The sequence below is a fragment of the Ambystoma mexicanum genome, chromosome 7q (assembly GCF_040938575.1).
Source record: "Ambystoma mexicanum isolate Mex_15411 chromosome 7q, UKY_AmexF1_1, whole genome shotgun sequence".
NCBI classification, from domain to species: domain Eukaryota; kingdom Metazoa; phylum Chordata; class Amphibia; order Caudata; family Ambystomatidae; genus Ambystoma; species Ambystoma mexicanum.
This window is the reverse complement of record NC_090941.1, coordinates 1,146,226,185-1,146,241,959: the sequence shown is the minus strand read 5'-3', so window position 1 is coordinate 1,146,241,959 and position 15,775 is coordinate 1,146,226,185.

The following is a 15,775-nucleotide window of genomic DNA, read 5'->3' as shown; positions in this document are numbered from 1 at the left end:
CCTTGAAAGGCCCTGAAGGCACCAAACCATTAAGTAGCTCCTCCCACATTTTTCCCGCTCTTTTCTGAGCTTGCTTGGTGAAGATTTTGAAAGTATAGAGGGATGGTTTTCTGCAGTGGAGATATTGCAACAATTGCTCACCTAACATGGAAGCACTTACTAACTAAAGAAAAATAGAAAGAACTCCTGTTAGGTGAGCACCTGATGCTAAAATGCAATTATTCTCTAAATATTATAACATACACTTCCAGAGCTGTTGTTTAGTTAACAGAACTTCAACCTCAATAGGTAAGCACTTACAAGCTTGAAGCTGTATTTCTATGAGGTTTCAAGACATCTGAAATTCAAAACTGCAATGTTCAGCCAGTTGGCCTGCATCACTGTTCTCATCCGAGGCCGTTCCTGCTATGGGCACTGTGGAAGAAGTGCCCACCTTTTTATCCCTTGAAAGGCCCTCAAGGCACCAAACCATTAAGTAGCTCCTCCCACATTTTTCCCGCTCTTTTCTGAGCTTGCTTGGTGAAGATTTTGAAAGTATAGAGAGATGGTTTTCTGTAGTGGGGATATTGCAACAATTGCTCACCTAACATGGAAGCACTTACTAACTAAAGAAAAATAGAAAGAACTCCTGTTAGGTGAGCACCTGATGTTCAAATGCAATCCATCCTAAATATTATAACATACACTTCCAAAGTTGCTGTTTAATTCACAGAACTTCAACCTCAAAAGGTAAGCACTTATAACCATGAAGCTGTATTTCTATGAGGTTTCAAGACATCTGAAATTCAAAACTGCAATGTTCAGCCAGTGGGTCTGCATCCCTGTTCTTGTCTGAGGCTGGTATGGGCACTGTGGAATAAGTGCTTGCCTTTTTATCCCTTGGAAGGCCCTGAAGGCACCAAACCATTAAGTAGCTCGTCCCACATTTTTCCCGCTCTTTTCTGAGCTTGCTTGGTGAAGATTTTGAAAGTATAGAGGGATGGTTTTCTGCAGTGGAGATATTGCAACAATTGCTCACCTAACATGGAAGCACTTACTAACTAAAGAAAAATAGAAAGAACTCCTGTTAGGTGAGCACCTGATGCTCAAATGCAATTATTCTCTAAATATTATAACATACACTTCCAGAGCTGTTGTTTAGTTAACAGAACTTCAACCTCAATAGGTAAGCACTTACAAGCTTGAAGCTGTATTTCTATGAGGTTTCAAGACATCTGAAATTCAAAACTGCAATGTTCAGCCAGTTGGCCTGCATCACTGTTCTCATCCGAGGCCGTTCCTGCTATGGGCACTGTGGAAGAAGTGCCCACCTTTTTATCCCTTGAAAGGCCCTCAAGGCACCAAACCATTAAGTAGCTCCTCCCACATTTTTCCCGCTCTTTTCTGAGCTTGCTTGGTGAAGATTTTGAAAGTATAGAGAGATGGTTTTCTGTAGTGGGGATATTGCAACAATTGCTCACCTAACATGGAAGCACTTACTAACTAAAGAAAAATAGAAAGAACTCCTGTTAGGTGAGCACCTGATGTTCAAATGCAATCCATCCTAAATATTATAACATACACTTCCAAAGTTGCTGTTTAATTCACAGAACTTCAACCTCAAAAGGTAAGCACTTATAACCATGAAGCTGTATTTCTATGAGGTTTCAAGACATCTGAAATTCAAAACTGCAATGTTCAGCCAATGGGTCTGCATCCCTGTTCATGTCTGAGGCTGTTACTGTTATGGGCACTGTGGAAGAAGTGCTCGCCTTTTTATCCCTTGAAAGGCCCTGAAGGCACCAAACCATTAAGTAGCTCCTCCCACATTTTTCCCGCTCTTTTCTGAGCTTGCTTGGTGAAGATTTTGAAAGTATAGAGAGATGGTTTTCTGTAGTGGGGATATTGCAACAATTGCTCACCTAACATAGAAGCACTTACTAACTAAAGAAAAATAGAAAGAACTCCTGTTAGGTGAACACCTGATGCTCAAATGCAATCCATCCCTAAATAGTATACCATGTACTTCCAGAGTTGTTGTTTATTTCACAGAACTTCAAACTCAAAAGGTAAGCACTTATAACCATGAAGCTGTATTTCTATGAGGTTTCAAGACATCTGAAATTCAAAACTGCAATGTTGAGCCAGTTGGCCTGCATCGCTGTTGTCATCCGAGGCCGTTCCTGCTATGGGCACTGTGGAGAAGTGCCCACCTTTTTATCCCTTGAAAGGCCCTCAAGGCACCAAACCATTAAGTAGCCCCTCCCACATTTTTCCCGCTCTTTTCCGAGCTTGCTTGGTGAAGATTTTGAAAGTATAGAGAGATGGTTTTCTGTAGTGGGGATATTGCAACAATTGCTCACCTAACATAGAAGCACTTACTAACTAAAGAAAAATAGAAAGAACTCCTGTTAGGTGAACACCTGATGCTCAAATGCAATCCATCCCTAAATAGTATACCATGTACTTCCAGAGTTGTTGTTTATTTCACAGAACTTCAGACTCAAAAGGTAAGCACTTATAACCATGAAGCTGTATTTCTATGAGGTTTCAAGACATCTGAAATTCAAAACTGCAATGTTCAGCCAGTTGGCCTGCATCACTGTTGTCATCCGAGGCCGTTCCTGCTATGGGCACTGTGGAGAAGTGCCCACCTTTTTATCCCTTGAAAGGCCCTCAAGGCACCAGACCATTAAGTAGCTCCTCCCACATTTTTCCCGCTCTTTTCTGAGCTTGCTTGGTGAAGATTTTGAAAGTATAGAGAGATGGTTTTCTGTAGTGGGGATATTGCAACAATTGCTCACCTAACATGGAAGCACTTACTAACTAAAGAAAAATAGAAAGAACTCCTGTTAGGTGAACACCTGATGCTCAAATGCAATCCATCCCTAAATATTATACCATGTACTTCCAGAGTTGTTGTTTATTTCACAGAACTTCAAACTCAAAAGGTAAGCACTTACAAGCTTGAAGCTGTATTTCTATGAGGTTTCAAGACATCTGAAATTCAAAACTGCAATGTTCAGCCAAAGGGTCTGCATCCCTGTTCTTCTCTGAGGCTGTTCCTGGTATGGGCACTGTGGAAGAAGTTCTAGCCTTTTTATCCCTTGAAAGTCCCTGAAGGCACCAAACCATTAAGAAGCTCCTCCCACATTTTTCCCGCTCTTTTCTGAGCTTGCTTGGTGAAGATTTTGAAAGTATAGAGAGATGGTTTTCTGTAGTGGAGATGTTGCAACAATTGCTCACCTAACATGGAAGCACTTACTAACTAAAGAAAAATAGAAAGAACTCCTGTTAGGAGAGCACCTAATGTTCAAAGAATCCATCATAAATATTATAACATACACTTCCAAAATTGCTGTTTAGTTCACAGAACTTCAACCTCAAAAGGGAAGCACTTACACATATATAAAACGCAGGTGCCAACCTTGAAGCTGTATTTCTGTGAGGTTCCAAGACATCTGAAATTCAAAACTGCAATGTTCAGCCAGTGGGTCTGCATCCCTGTTCTGGTCTGAGGCTGGTATGGGCACTGTGGAATAAGTGCTCGCCTTTTTATCCCTTGAAAGGCCCTGAAGGCACCAAACCATTAAGTAGCTCCTCCCACATTTTTCCCGCTCTTTTCTGAGCTTGCTTGGTGAAGATTTTGAAAGTATAGAGGGATGGTTTTCTGCAGTGGAGATATTGCAACAATTGCTCACCTAACATGGAAGCACTTACTAACTAAAGAAAAATAGAAAGAACTCCTGTTAGGTGAGCACCTGATGCTCAAATGCAATTATTCTCTAAATATTATAACATACACTTCCAGAGCTGTTGTTTAGTTAACAGAACTTCAACCTCAATAGGTAAGCACTTACAAGCTTGAAGCTGTATTTCTATGAGGTTTCAAGACATCTGAAATTCAAAACTGCAATGTTCAGCCAGTTGGCCTGCATCACTGTTCTCATCCGAGGCCGTTCCTGCTATGGGCACTGTGGAAGAAGTGCCCACCTTTTTATCCCTTGAAAGGCCCTCAAGGCACCAAACCATTAAGTAGCTCCTCCCACATTTTTCCCGCTCTTTTCTGAGCTTGCTTGGTGAAGATTTTGAAAGTATAGAGAGATGGTTTTCTGTAGTGGGGATATTGCAACAATTGCTCACCTAACATGGAAGCACTTACTAACTAAAGAAAAATAGAAAGAACTCCTGTTAGGTGAGCACCTGATGTTCAAATGCAATCCATCCTAAATATTATAACATACACTTCCAAAGTTGCTGTTTAATTCACAGAACTTCAACCTCAAAAGGTAAGCACTTATAACCATGAAGCTGTATTTCTATGAGGTTTCAAGACATCTGAAATTCAAAACTGCAATGTTCAGCCAGTGGGTCTGCATCCCTGTTCTTGTCTGAGGCTGGTATGGGCACTGTGGAATAAGTGCTTGCCTTTTTATCCCTTGGAAGGCCCTGAAGGCACCAAACCATTAAGTAGCTCGTCCCACATTTTTCCCGCTCTTTTCTGAGCTTGCTTGGTGAAGATTTTGAAAGTATAGAGGGATGGTTTTCTGCAGTGGAGATATTGCAACAATTGCTCACCTAACATGGAAGCACTTACTAACTAAAGAAAAATAGAAAGAACTCCTGTTAGGTGAGCACCTGATGCTCAAATGCAATTATTCTCTAAATATTATAACATACACTTCCAGAGCTGTTGTTTAGTTAACAGAACTTCAACCTCAATAGGTAAGCACTTACAAGCTTGAAGCTGTATTTCTATGAGGTTTCAAGACATCTGAAATTCAAAACTGCAATGTTCAGCCAGTTGGCCTGCATCACTGTTCTCATCCGAGGCCGTTCCTGCTATGGGCACTGTGGAAGAAGTGCCCACCTTTTTATCCCTTGAAAGGCCCTCAAGGCACCAAACCATTAAGTAGCTCCTCCCACATTTTTCCCGCTCTTTTCTGAGCTTGCTTGGTGAAGATTTTGAAAGTATAGAGAGATGGTTTTCTGTAGTGGGGATATTGCAACAATTGCTCACCTAACATGGAAGCACTTACTAACTAAAGAAAAATAGAAAGAACTCCTGTTAGGTGAGCACCTGATGTTCAAATGCAATCCATCCTAAATATTATAACATACACTTCCAAAGTTGCTGTTTAATTCACAGAACTTCAACCTCAAAAGGTAAGCACTTATAACCATGAAGCTGTATTTCTATGAGGTTTCAAGACATCTGAAATTCAAAACTGCAATGTTCAGCCAATGGGTCTGCATCCCTGTTCATGTCTGAGGCTGTTACTGTTATGGGCACTGTGGAAGAAGTGCTCGCCTTTTTATCCCTTGAAAGGCCCTGAAGGCACCAAACCATTAAGTAGCTCCTCCCACATTTTTCCCCGCTCTTTTCTGAGCTTGCTTGGTGAAGATTTTGAAAGTATAGAGAGATGGTTTTCTGTAGTGGGGATATTGCAACAATTGCTCACCTAACATAGAAGCACTTACTAACTAAAGAAAAATAGAAAGAACTCCTGTTAGGTGAACACCTGATGCTCAAATGCAATCCATCCCTAAATAGTATACCATGTACTTCCAGAGTTGTTGTTTATTTCACAGAACTTCAAACTCAAAAGGTAAGCACTTATAACCATGAAGCTGTATTTCTATGAGGTTTCAAGACATCTGAAATTCAAAACTGCAATGTTGAGCCAGTTGGCCTGCATCGCTGTTGTCATCCGAGGCCGTTCCTGCTATGGGCACTGTGGAGAAGTGCCCACCTTTTTATCCCTTGAAAGGCCCTCAAGGCACCAAACCATTAAGTAGCCCCTCCCACATTTTTCCCGCTCTTTTCCGAGCTTGCTTGGTGAAGATTTTGAAAGTATAGAGAGATGGTTTTCTGTAGTGGGGATATTGCAACAATTGCTCACCTAACATAGAAGCACTTACTAACTAAAGAAAAATAGAAAGAACTCCTGTTAGGTGAACACCTGATGCTCAAATGCAATCCATCCCTAAATAGTATACCATGTACTTCCAGAGTTGTTGTTTATTTCACAGAACTTCAAACTCAAAAGGTAAGCACTTATAACCATGAAGCTGTATTTCTATGAGGTTTCAAGACATCTGAAATTCAAAACTGCAATGTTCAGCCAGTTGGCCTGCATCACTGTTGTCATCCGAGGCCGTTCCTGCTATGGGCACTGTGGAGAAGTGCCCACCTTTTTATCCCTTGAAAGGCCCTCAAGGCACCAGACCATTAAGTAGCTCCTCCCACATTTTTCCCGCTCTTTTCTGAGCTTGCTTGGTGAAGATTTTGAAAGTATAGAGAGATGGTTTTCTGTAGTGGGGATATTGCAACAATTGCTCACCTAACATGGAAGCACTTACTAACTAAAGAAAAATAGAAAGAACTCCTGTTAGGTGAACACCTGATGCTCAAATGCAATCCATCCCTAAATATTATACCATGTACTTCCAGAGTTGTTGTTTATTTCACAGAACTTCAAACTCAAAAGGTAAGCACTTACAAGCTTGAAGCTGTATTTCTATGAGGTTTCAAGACATCTGAAATTCAAAACTGCAATGTTCAGCCAAAGGGTCTGCATCCCTGTTCTTGTCTGAGGCTGTTCCTGGTATGGGCACTGTGGAAGAAGTTCTAGCCTTTTTATCCCTTGAAAGTCCCTGAAGGCACCAAACCATTAAGAAGCTCCTCCCACATTTTTCCCGCTCTTTTCTGAGCTTGCTTGGTGAAGATTTTGAAAGTATAGAGAGATGGTTTTCTGTAGTGGAGATGTTGCAACAATTGCTCACCTAACATGGAAGCACTTACTAACTAAAGAAAAATAGAAAGAACTCCTGTTAGGTGAGCACCTGATGTTCAAATGCAATCCATCCTAAATATTATAACATACACTTCCAAAATTGCTGTTTAGTTCACAGAACTTCAACCTCAAAAGGGAAGCACTTACACATATATAAAACGCAGGTGCCAACCTTGAAGCTGTATTTCTGTGAGGTTCCAAGACATCTGAAATTCAAAACTGCAATGTTCAGCCAGTGGGTCTGCATCCCTGTTCTTGTCTGAGGCTGGAATGGGCACTGTGGAATAAGTGCTCGCCTTTTTATCCCTTGAAAGGCCCTGAAGGCACCAAACCATTAAGTAGCTCCTCCCACATTTTTCCTGCTCTTTTCTGAGCTTGTTTGGTGAAGATTTTGAAAGTATAGAGGGATGGTTTTCTGCAGTGGAGATATTGCAACAATTGCTCACCTAACATGGAAGCACTTACTAACTAAAGAAAAATAGAAAGAACTCCTGTTAGGTGAGCACCTGATGCTCAAATGCAATTATTCTCTAAATATTATAACATACACTTCCAGAGCTGTTGTTTAGTTAACAGAACTTCAACCTCAATAGGTAAGCACTTACAAGCTTGAAGCTGTATTTCTATGAGGTTTCAAGACATCTGAAATTCAAAACTGCAATGTTCAGCCAGTTGGCCTGCATCACTGTTCTCATCTGAGGCCGTTCCTGCTATGGGCACTGTGGAAGAAGTGCCCACCTTTTTATCCCTTGAAAGGCCCTCAAGGCACCAAACCATTAAGTAGCTCCTCCCACATTTTTCCCGCTCTTTTCTGAGCTTGCTTGGTGAAGATTTTGAAAGTATAGAGAGATGGTTTTCTGTAGTGGGGATATTGCAACAATTGCTCACCTAACATGGAAGCACTTACTAACTAAAGAAAAATAGAAAGAACTCCTGTTAGGTGAGCACCTGATGTTCAAATGCAATCCATCCTAAATATTATAACATACACTTCCAAAGTTGCTGTTTAATTCACAGAACTTCAACCTCAAAAGGTAAGCACTTATAACCATGAAGCTGTATTTCTATGAGGTTTCAAGACATCTGAAATTCAAAACTGCAATGTTCAGCCAATGGGTCTGCATCCCTGTTCATGTCTGAGGCTGTTACTGTTATGGGCACTGTGGAAGAAGTGCTCGCGTTTTTATCCCTTGAAAGGCCCTGAAGGCACCAAACCATTAAGAAGCTCCTCCCACATTTTTCCCGCTCTTTTCTGAGCTTGCTTGGTGAAGATTTTGAAAGTAAAGAGATGGGTTTCTGTAGTGGAGATATTGCAACAATTGCTCACCTAACATGGAAGCACTTACTAACTAAAGAATAATAGAAAGAACTCCTGTTAGGTGAGCACCTGATGTTCAAATGCAACCCATCCCTAAATATTATACCATGTACTTCCAGAGTTGTTGTTTATTTCACAGAACTTCAAACTCAAAAGGTAAGCACTTACAACCATGCAGCTGTATTTCTATGAGGTTTCAAGATATCTGAAATTCAAAACTGCAATGTTCAGCCAGTTGGCCTGCATCACTGTTCTCATCCGAGGCCGTTCCTGCTATGGGCACTGTGGAAGAAGTGCCCACCTTTTTATCCCTTGAAAGGCCCTCAAGGCACCAAACCATTAAGTAGCTCCTCCCACATTTTGCCCGCTCTTTTCCGAGCTTGCTTGGTGAAGATTTTGAAAGTATAGAGAGATGGTTTTCTGTAATGGGGATATTGCAACAATTGCTCACCTAACATAGAAGCACTTACTAACTAAAGAAAAATAGAAAGAACTCCTGTTAGGTGAACACCTGATGCTCAAATGCAATCCATCCCTAAATAGTATACCATGTACTTCCAGAGTTGTTGTTTATTTCACAGAAATTCAAACTCAAAAGGTAAGCACTTATAACCATGAATCTGTATTTCTATGAGGTTTCAAGACATCTGAAATTCAAAACTGCAATGTTCAGCCAGTTGGCCTGCATCGCTGTTGTCACCCGAGGCCGTTCCTGCTATGGGCACTGTGGAGAAGTGCCCACCTTTTTATCCCTTGAAAGGCCCTCAAGGCAACCAGACCATTAAGTAGCTCCTCCCACATTTTTCCTGCTCTTTTCTGAGCTTGCTTGGTGAAGATTTTGAAAGTATAGAGAGATGGTTTTCTGTAGTGGGGATATTGCAACAATTGCTCACCTAACATGGAAGCACCTACTAACTAAAGAAAAATAGAAAGAACTCCTGTTAGGTGAACACCTGATGCTCAAATGCAATCCATCCCTAAATATTATACCATGTACTTCCAGAGTTGTTGTTTATTTCACAGAACTTCAAACTCAAAAGGTAAGCACTTACAAGCTTGAAGCTGTATTTCTATGAGGTTTCAAGGCATCTGAAATTCAAAACTGCAATGTTCAGCCAAAGGGTCTGCATCCCTGTTCTTGTCAGAGGCTGTTTCTGGTATGGGCACTGTGGAAGAAGTTCTAGCCTTTTTATCCCTTGAAAGTCCCTGAAGGCACCAAACCATTAAGAAGCTCCTCCCACATTTTTCCCGCTCTTTTCTGAGCTTGCTTGGTGAAGATTTTGAAAGTATAGAGAGATGGTTTTCTGTAGTGGAGATATTGCAACAATTGCTCACCTAACATGGAAGCACTTACTAACTAAAGAAAAATAGAAAGAACTCCTGTTAGGTGAGCACCTGATGTTCAAATGCAATCCATCCTAAATATTATAACATACACTTCCAAAATTGCTGTTTAGTTCACAGAACTTCAACCTCAAAAGGGAAGCACTTACACATATATAAAACGCAGGTGCCAACCTTGAAGCTGTATTTCTGTGAGGTTCCAAGACATCTGAAATTCAAAACTGCAATGTTCAGCCAGTGGGTCTGCATCCCTGTTCTTGTCTGAGGCTGGTATGGGCACTGTGGAATAAGTGCTTGCCTTTTTATCCCTTGAAAGGCCCTGAAGGCACCAAACCATTAAGTAGCTCGTCCCACATTTTTCCCGCTCTTTTCTGAGCTTGCTTGGTGAAGATTTTGAAAGTATAGAGGGATGGTTTTCTGCAGTGGAGATATTGCAACAATTGCTCACCTAACATGGAAGCACTTACTAACTAAAGAAAAATAGAAAGAACTCCTGTTAGGTGAGCACCTGATGCTCAAATGCAATTATTCTCTAAATATTATAAGATACACTTCCAGAGCTGTTGTTTAGTTAGCAGAACTTCAACCTCAATAGGTAATCACTTACAAGCTTGAAGCTGTATTTCTATGAGGTTTCAAGACATCTGAAATTCAAAACTGCAATGTTCAGCCAGTTGGCCTGCATCACTGTTCTCATCCGAGGCCGTTCCTGCTATGGGCACTGTGGAAGAAGTGCCCACCTTTTTATCCCTTGAAAGGCCCTCAAGGCACCAAACCATTAAGTAGCTCCTCCCACATTTTTACCGCTCTTTTCTGAGCTTGCTTGGTGAAGATTTTGAAAGTATAGAGAGATGGTTTTCTGTAGTGGGGATATTGCAACAATTGCTCACCTAACATGGAAGCACTTACTAACTAAAGAAAAATAGAAAGAACTCCTGTTAGGTGAGCACCTGATGTTCAAATGCAATCCATCCTAAATATTATAACATACACTTCCAAAGTTGCTGTTTAATTCACAGAACTTCAACCTCAAAAGGTAAGCACTTATAACCATGAAGCTGTATTTCTATGAGGTTTCAAGACATCTGAAATTCAAAACTGCAATGTTCAGCCAATGGGTCTGCATCCCTGTTCATGTCTGAGGCTGTTACTGTTATGGGCACTGTGGAAGAAGTGCTCGCCTTTTTATCCCTTGAAAGGCCCTGAAGGCACCAAACCATTAAGTAGCTCCTCCCACATTTTTCCCGCTCTTTTCTGAGCTTGCTTGGTGAAGATTTTGAAAGTATAGAGAGATGGTTTTCTGTAGTGGGGATATTGCAACAATTGCTCACCTAACATAGAAGCACTTACTAACTAAAGAAAAATAGAAAGAACTTCTGTTAGGTGAACACCTGATGCTCAAATGCAATCCATCCCTAAATAGTATACCATGTACTTCCAGAGTTGTTGTTTATTTCACAGAACTTCAAACTCAAAAGGTAAGCACTTATAACCATGAAGCTGTATTTCTATGAGGTTTCAAGACATCTGAAATTCAAAACTGCAATGTTGAGCCAGTTGGCCTGCATCGCTGTTGTCATCCGAGGCCGTTCCTGCTATGGGCACTGTGGAGAAGTGCCCACCTTTTTATCCCTTGAAAGGCCCTCAAGGCACCAAACCATTAAGTAGCCCCTCCCACATTTTTCCCGCTCTTTTCCGAGCTTGCTTGGTGAAGATTTTTAAAGTATAGAGAGATGGTTTTCTGTAGTGGGGATATTGCAACAATTGCTCACCTAACATAGAAGCACTTACTAACTAAAGAAAAATAGAAAGAACTCCTGTTAGGTGAACACCTGATGCTCAAATGCAATCCATCCCTAAATAGTATACCATGTACTTCCAGAGTTGTTGTTTATTTCACAGAACTTCAGACTCAAAAGGTAAGCACTTATAACCATGAAGCTGTATTTCTATGAGGTTTCAAGACATCTGAAATTCAAAACTGCAATGTTCAGCCAGTTGGCCTGCATCACTGTTGTCATCCGAGGCCGTTCCTGCTATGGGCACTGTGGAGAAGTGCCCACCTTTTTATCCCTTGAAAGGCCCTCAAGGCACCAGACCATTAAGTAGCTCCTCCCACATTTTTCCCGCTCTTTTCTGAGCTTGCTTGGTGAAGATTTTGAAAGTATAGAGAGATGGTTTTCTGTAGTGGGGATATTGCAACAATTGCTCACCTAACATGGAAGCACTTACTAACTAAAGAAAAATAGAAAGAACTCCTGTTAGGTGAACACCTGATGCTCAAATGCAATCCATCCCTAAATATTATACCATGTACTTCCAGAGTTGTTGTTTATTTCACAGAACTTCAAACTCAAAAGGTAAGCACTTACAAGCTTGAAGCTGTATTTCTATGAGGTTTCAAGACATCTGAAATTCAAAACTGCAATGTTCAGCCAAAGGGTCTGCATCCCTGTTCTTGTCTGAGGCTGTTCCTGGTATGGGCACTGTGGAAGAAGTTCTAGCCTTTTTATCCCTTGAAAGTCCCTGAAGGCACCAAACCATTAAGAAGCTCCTCCCACATTTTTCCCGCTCTTTTCTGAGCTTGCTTGGTGAAGATTTTGAAAGTATAGAGAGATGGTTTTCTGTAGTGGAGATGTTGCAACAATTGCTCACCTAACATGGAAGCACTTACTAACTAAAGAAAAATAGAAAGAACTCCTGTTAGGAGAGCACCTAATGTTCAAAGAATCCATCATAAATATTATAACATACACTTCCAAAATTGCTGTTTAGTTCACAGAACTTCAACCTCAAAAGGGAAGCACTTACACATATATAAAACGCAGGTGCCAACCTTGAAGCTGTATTTCTGTGAGGTTCCAAGACATCTGAAATTCAAAACTGCAATGTTCAGCCAGTGGGTCTGCATCCCTGTTCTGGTCTGAGGCTGGTATGGGCACTGTGGAATAAGTGCTCGCCTTTTTATCCCTTGAAAGGCCCTGAAGGCACCAAACCATTAAGTAGCTCCTCCCACATTTTTCCCGCTCTTTTCTGAGCTTGTTTGGTGAAGATTTTGAAAGTATAGAGGGATGGTTTTCTGCAGTGGAGATATTGCAACAATTGCTCACCTAACATGGAAGCACTTACTAACTAAAGAAAAATAGAAAGAACTCCTGTTAGGTGAGCACCTGATGCTCAAATGCAATTATTCTCTAAATATTATAACATACACTTCCAGAGCTGTTGTTTAGTTAACAGAACTTCAACCTCAATAGGTAAGCACTTACAAGCTTGAAGCTGTATTTCTATGAGGTTTCAAGACATCTGAAATTCAAAACTGCAATGTTCAGCCAGTTGGCCTGCATCACTGTTCTCATCTGAGGCCGTTCCTGCTATGGGCACTGTGGAAGAAGTGCCCACCTTTTTATCCCTTGAAAGGCCCTCAAGGCACCAAACCATTAAGTAGCTCCTCCCACATTTTTCCCGCTCTTTTCTGAGCTTGCTTGGTGAAGATTTTGAAAGTATAGAGAGATGGTTTTCTGTAGTGGGGATATTGCAACAATTGCTCACCTAACATGGAAGCACTTACTAACTAAAGAAAAATAGAAAGAACTCCTGTTAGGTGAGCACCTGATGTTCAAATGCAATCCATCCTAAATATTATAACATACACTTCCAAAGTTGCTGTTTAATTCACAGAACTTCAACCTCAAAAGGTAAGCACTTATAACCATGAAGCTGTATTTCTATGAGGTTTCAAGACATCTGAAATTCAAAACTGCAATGTTCAGCCAGTGGGTCTGCATCCCTGTTCTTGTCTGAGGCTGGTATGGGCACTGTGGAATAAGTGCTTGCCTTTTTATCCCTTGAAAGGCCCTGAAGGCACCAAACCATTAAGTAGCTCGTCCCACATTTTTCCCGCTCTTTTCTGAGCTTGCTTGGTGAAGATTTTGAAAGTATAGAGGGATGGTTTTCTGCAGTGGAGATATTGCAACAATTGCTCACCTAACATGGAAGCACTTACTAACTAAAGAAAAATAGAAAGAACTCCTGTTAGGTGAGCACCTGATGCTCAAATGCAATTATTCTCTAAATATTATAACATACACTCCCAGAGCTGTTGTTTAGTTAACAGAACTTCAACCTCAATAGGTAAGCACTTACAAGCTTGAAGCTGTATTTCTATGAGGTTTCAAGACATCTGAAATTCAAAACTGCAATGTTCAGCCAAAGGGTCTGCATCCCTGTTCTTGTCTGAGGCTGTTCCTGGTATGGGCACTGTGGAAGAAGTTCTAGCCTTTTTATCCCTTGAAAGTCCCTGAAGGCACCAAACCATTAAGAAGCTCCTCCCACATTTTTCCCGCTCTTTTCTGAGCTTGCTTGGTGAAGATTTTGAAAGTATAGAGAGATGGTTTTCTGTAGTGGAGATGTTGCAACAATTGCTCACCTAACATGGAAGCACTTACTAACTAAAGAAAAATAGAAAGAACTCCTGTTAGGTGAGCACCTGATGTTCAAATGCAATCCATCCTAAATATTATAACATACACTTCCAAAATTGCTGTTTAGTTCACAGAACTTCAACCTCAAAAGGGAAGCACTTACACATATATAAAACGCAGGTGCCAACCTTGAAGCTGTATTTCTGTGAGGTTCCAAGACATCTGAAATTCAAAACTGCAATGTTCAGCCAGTGGGTCTGCATCCCTGTTCTTGTCTGAGGCTGGAATGGGCACTGTGGAATAAGTGCTCGCCTTTTTATCCCTTGAAAGGCCCTGAAGGCACCAAACCATTAAGTAGCTCCTCCCACATTTTTCCTGCTCTTTTCTGAGCTTGTTTGGTGAAGATTTTGAAAGTATAGAGGGATGGTTTTCTGCAGTGGAGATATTGCAACAATTGCTCACCTAACATGGAAGCACTTACTAACTAAAGAAAAATAGAAAGAACTCCTGTTAGGTGAGCACCTGATGCTCAAATGCAATTATTCTCTAAATATTATAACATACACTTCCAGAGCTGTTGTTTAGTTAACAGAACTTCAACCTCAATAGGTAAGCACTTACAAGCTTGAAGCTGTATTTCTATGAGGTTTCAAGACATCTGAAATTCAAAACTGCAATGTTCAGCCAGTTGGCCTGCATCACTGTTCTCATCTGAGGCCGTTCCTGCTATGGGCACTGTGGAAGAAGTGCCCACCTTTTTATCCCTTGAAAGGCCCTCAAGGCACCAAACCATTAAGTAGCTCCTCCCACATTTTTCCCGCTCTTTTCTGAGCTTGCTTGGTGAAGATTTTGAAAGTATAGAGAGATGGTTTTCTGTAGTGGGGATATTGCAACAATTGCTCACCTAACATGGAAGCACTTACTAACTAAAGAAAAATAGAAAGAACTCCTGTTAGGTGAGCACCTGATGTTCAAATGCAATCCATCCTAAATATTATAACATACACTTCCAAAGTTGCTGTTTAATTCACAGAACTTCAACCTCAAAAGGTAAGCACTTATAACCATGAAGCTGTATTTCTATGAGGTTTCAAGACATCTGAAATTCAAAACTGCAATGTTCAGCCAATGGGTCTGCATCCCTGTTCATGTCTGAGGCTGTTACTGTTATGGGCACTGTGGAAGAAGTGCTCGCGTTTTTATCCCTTGAAAGGCCCTGAAGGCACCAAACCATTAAGAAGCTCCTCCCACATTTTTCCCGCTCTTTTCTGAGCTTGCTTGGTGAAGATTTTGAAAGTAAAGAGATGGGTTTCTGTAGTGGAGATATTGCAACAATTGCTCACCTAACATGGAAGCACTTACTAACTAAAGAATAATAGAAAGAACTCCTGTTAGGTGAGCACCTGATGTTCAAATGCAACCCATCCCTAAATATTATACCATGTACTTCCAGAGTTGTTGTTTATTTCACAGAACTTCAAACTCAAAAGGTAAGCACTTACAACCATGCAGCTGTATTTCTATGAGGTTTCAAGATATCTGAAATTCAAAACTGCAATGTTCAGCCAGTTGGCCTGCATCACTGTTCTCATCCGAGGCCGTTCCTGCTATGGGCACTGTGGAAGAAGTGCCCACCTTTTTATCCCTTGAAAGGCCCTCAAGGCACCAAACCATTAAGTAGCTCCTCCCACATTTTGCCCGCTCTTTTCCGAGCTTGCTTGGTGAAGATTTTGAAAGTATAGAGAGATGGTTTTCTGTAATGGGGATATTGCAACAATTGCTCACCTAACATAGAAGCACTTACTAACTAAAGAAAAATAGAAAGAACTCCTGTTAGGTGAACACCTGATGCTCAAATGCAATCCATCCCTAAATAGTATACCATGTACTTCCAGAGTTGTTGTTTATTTCAC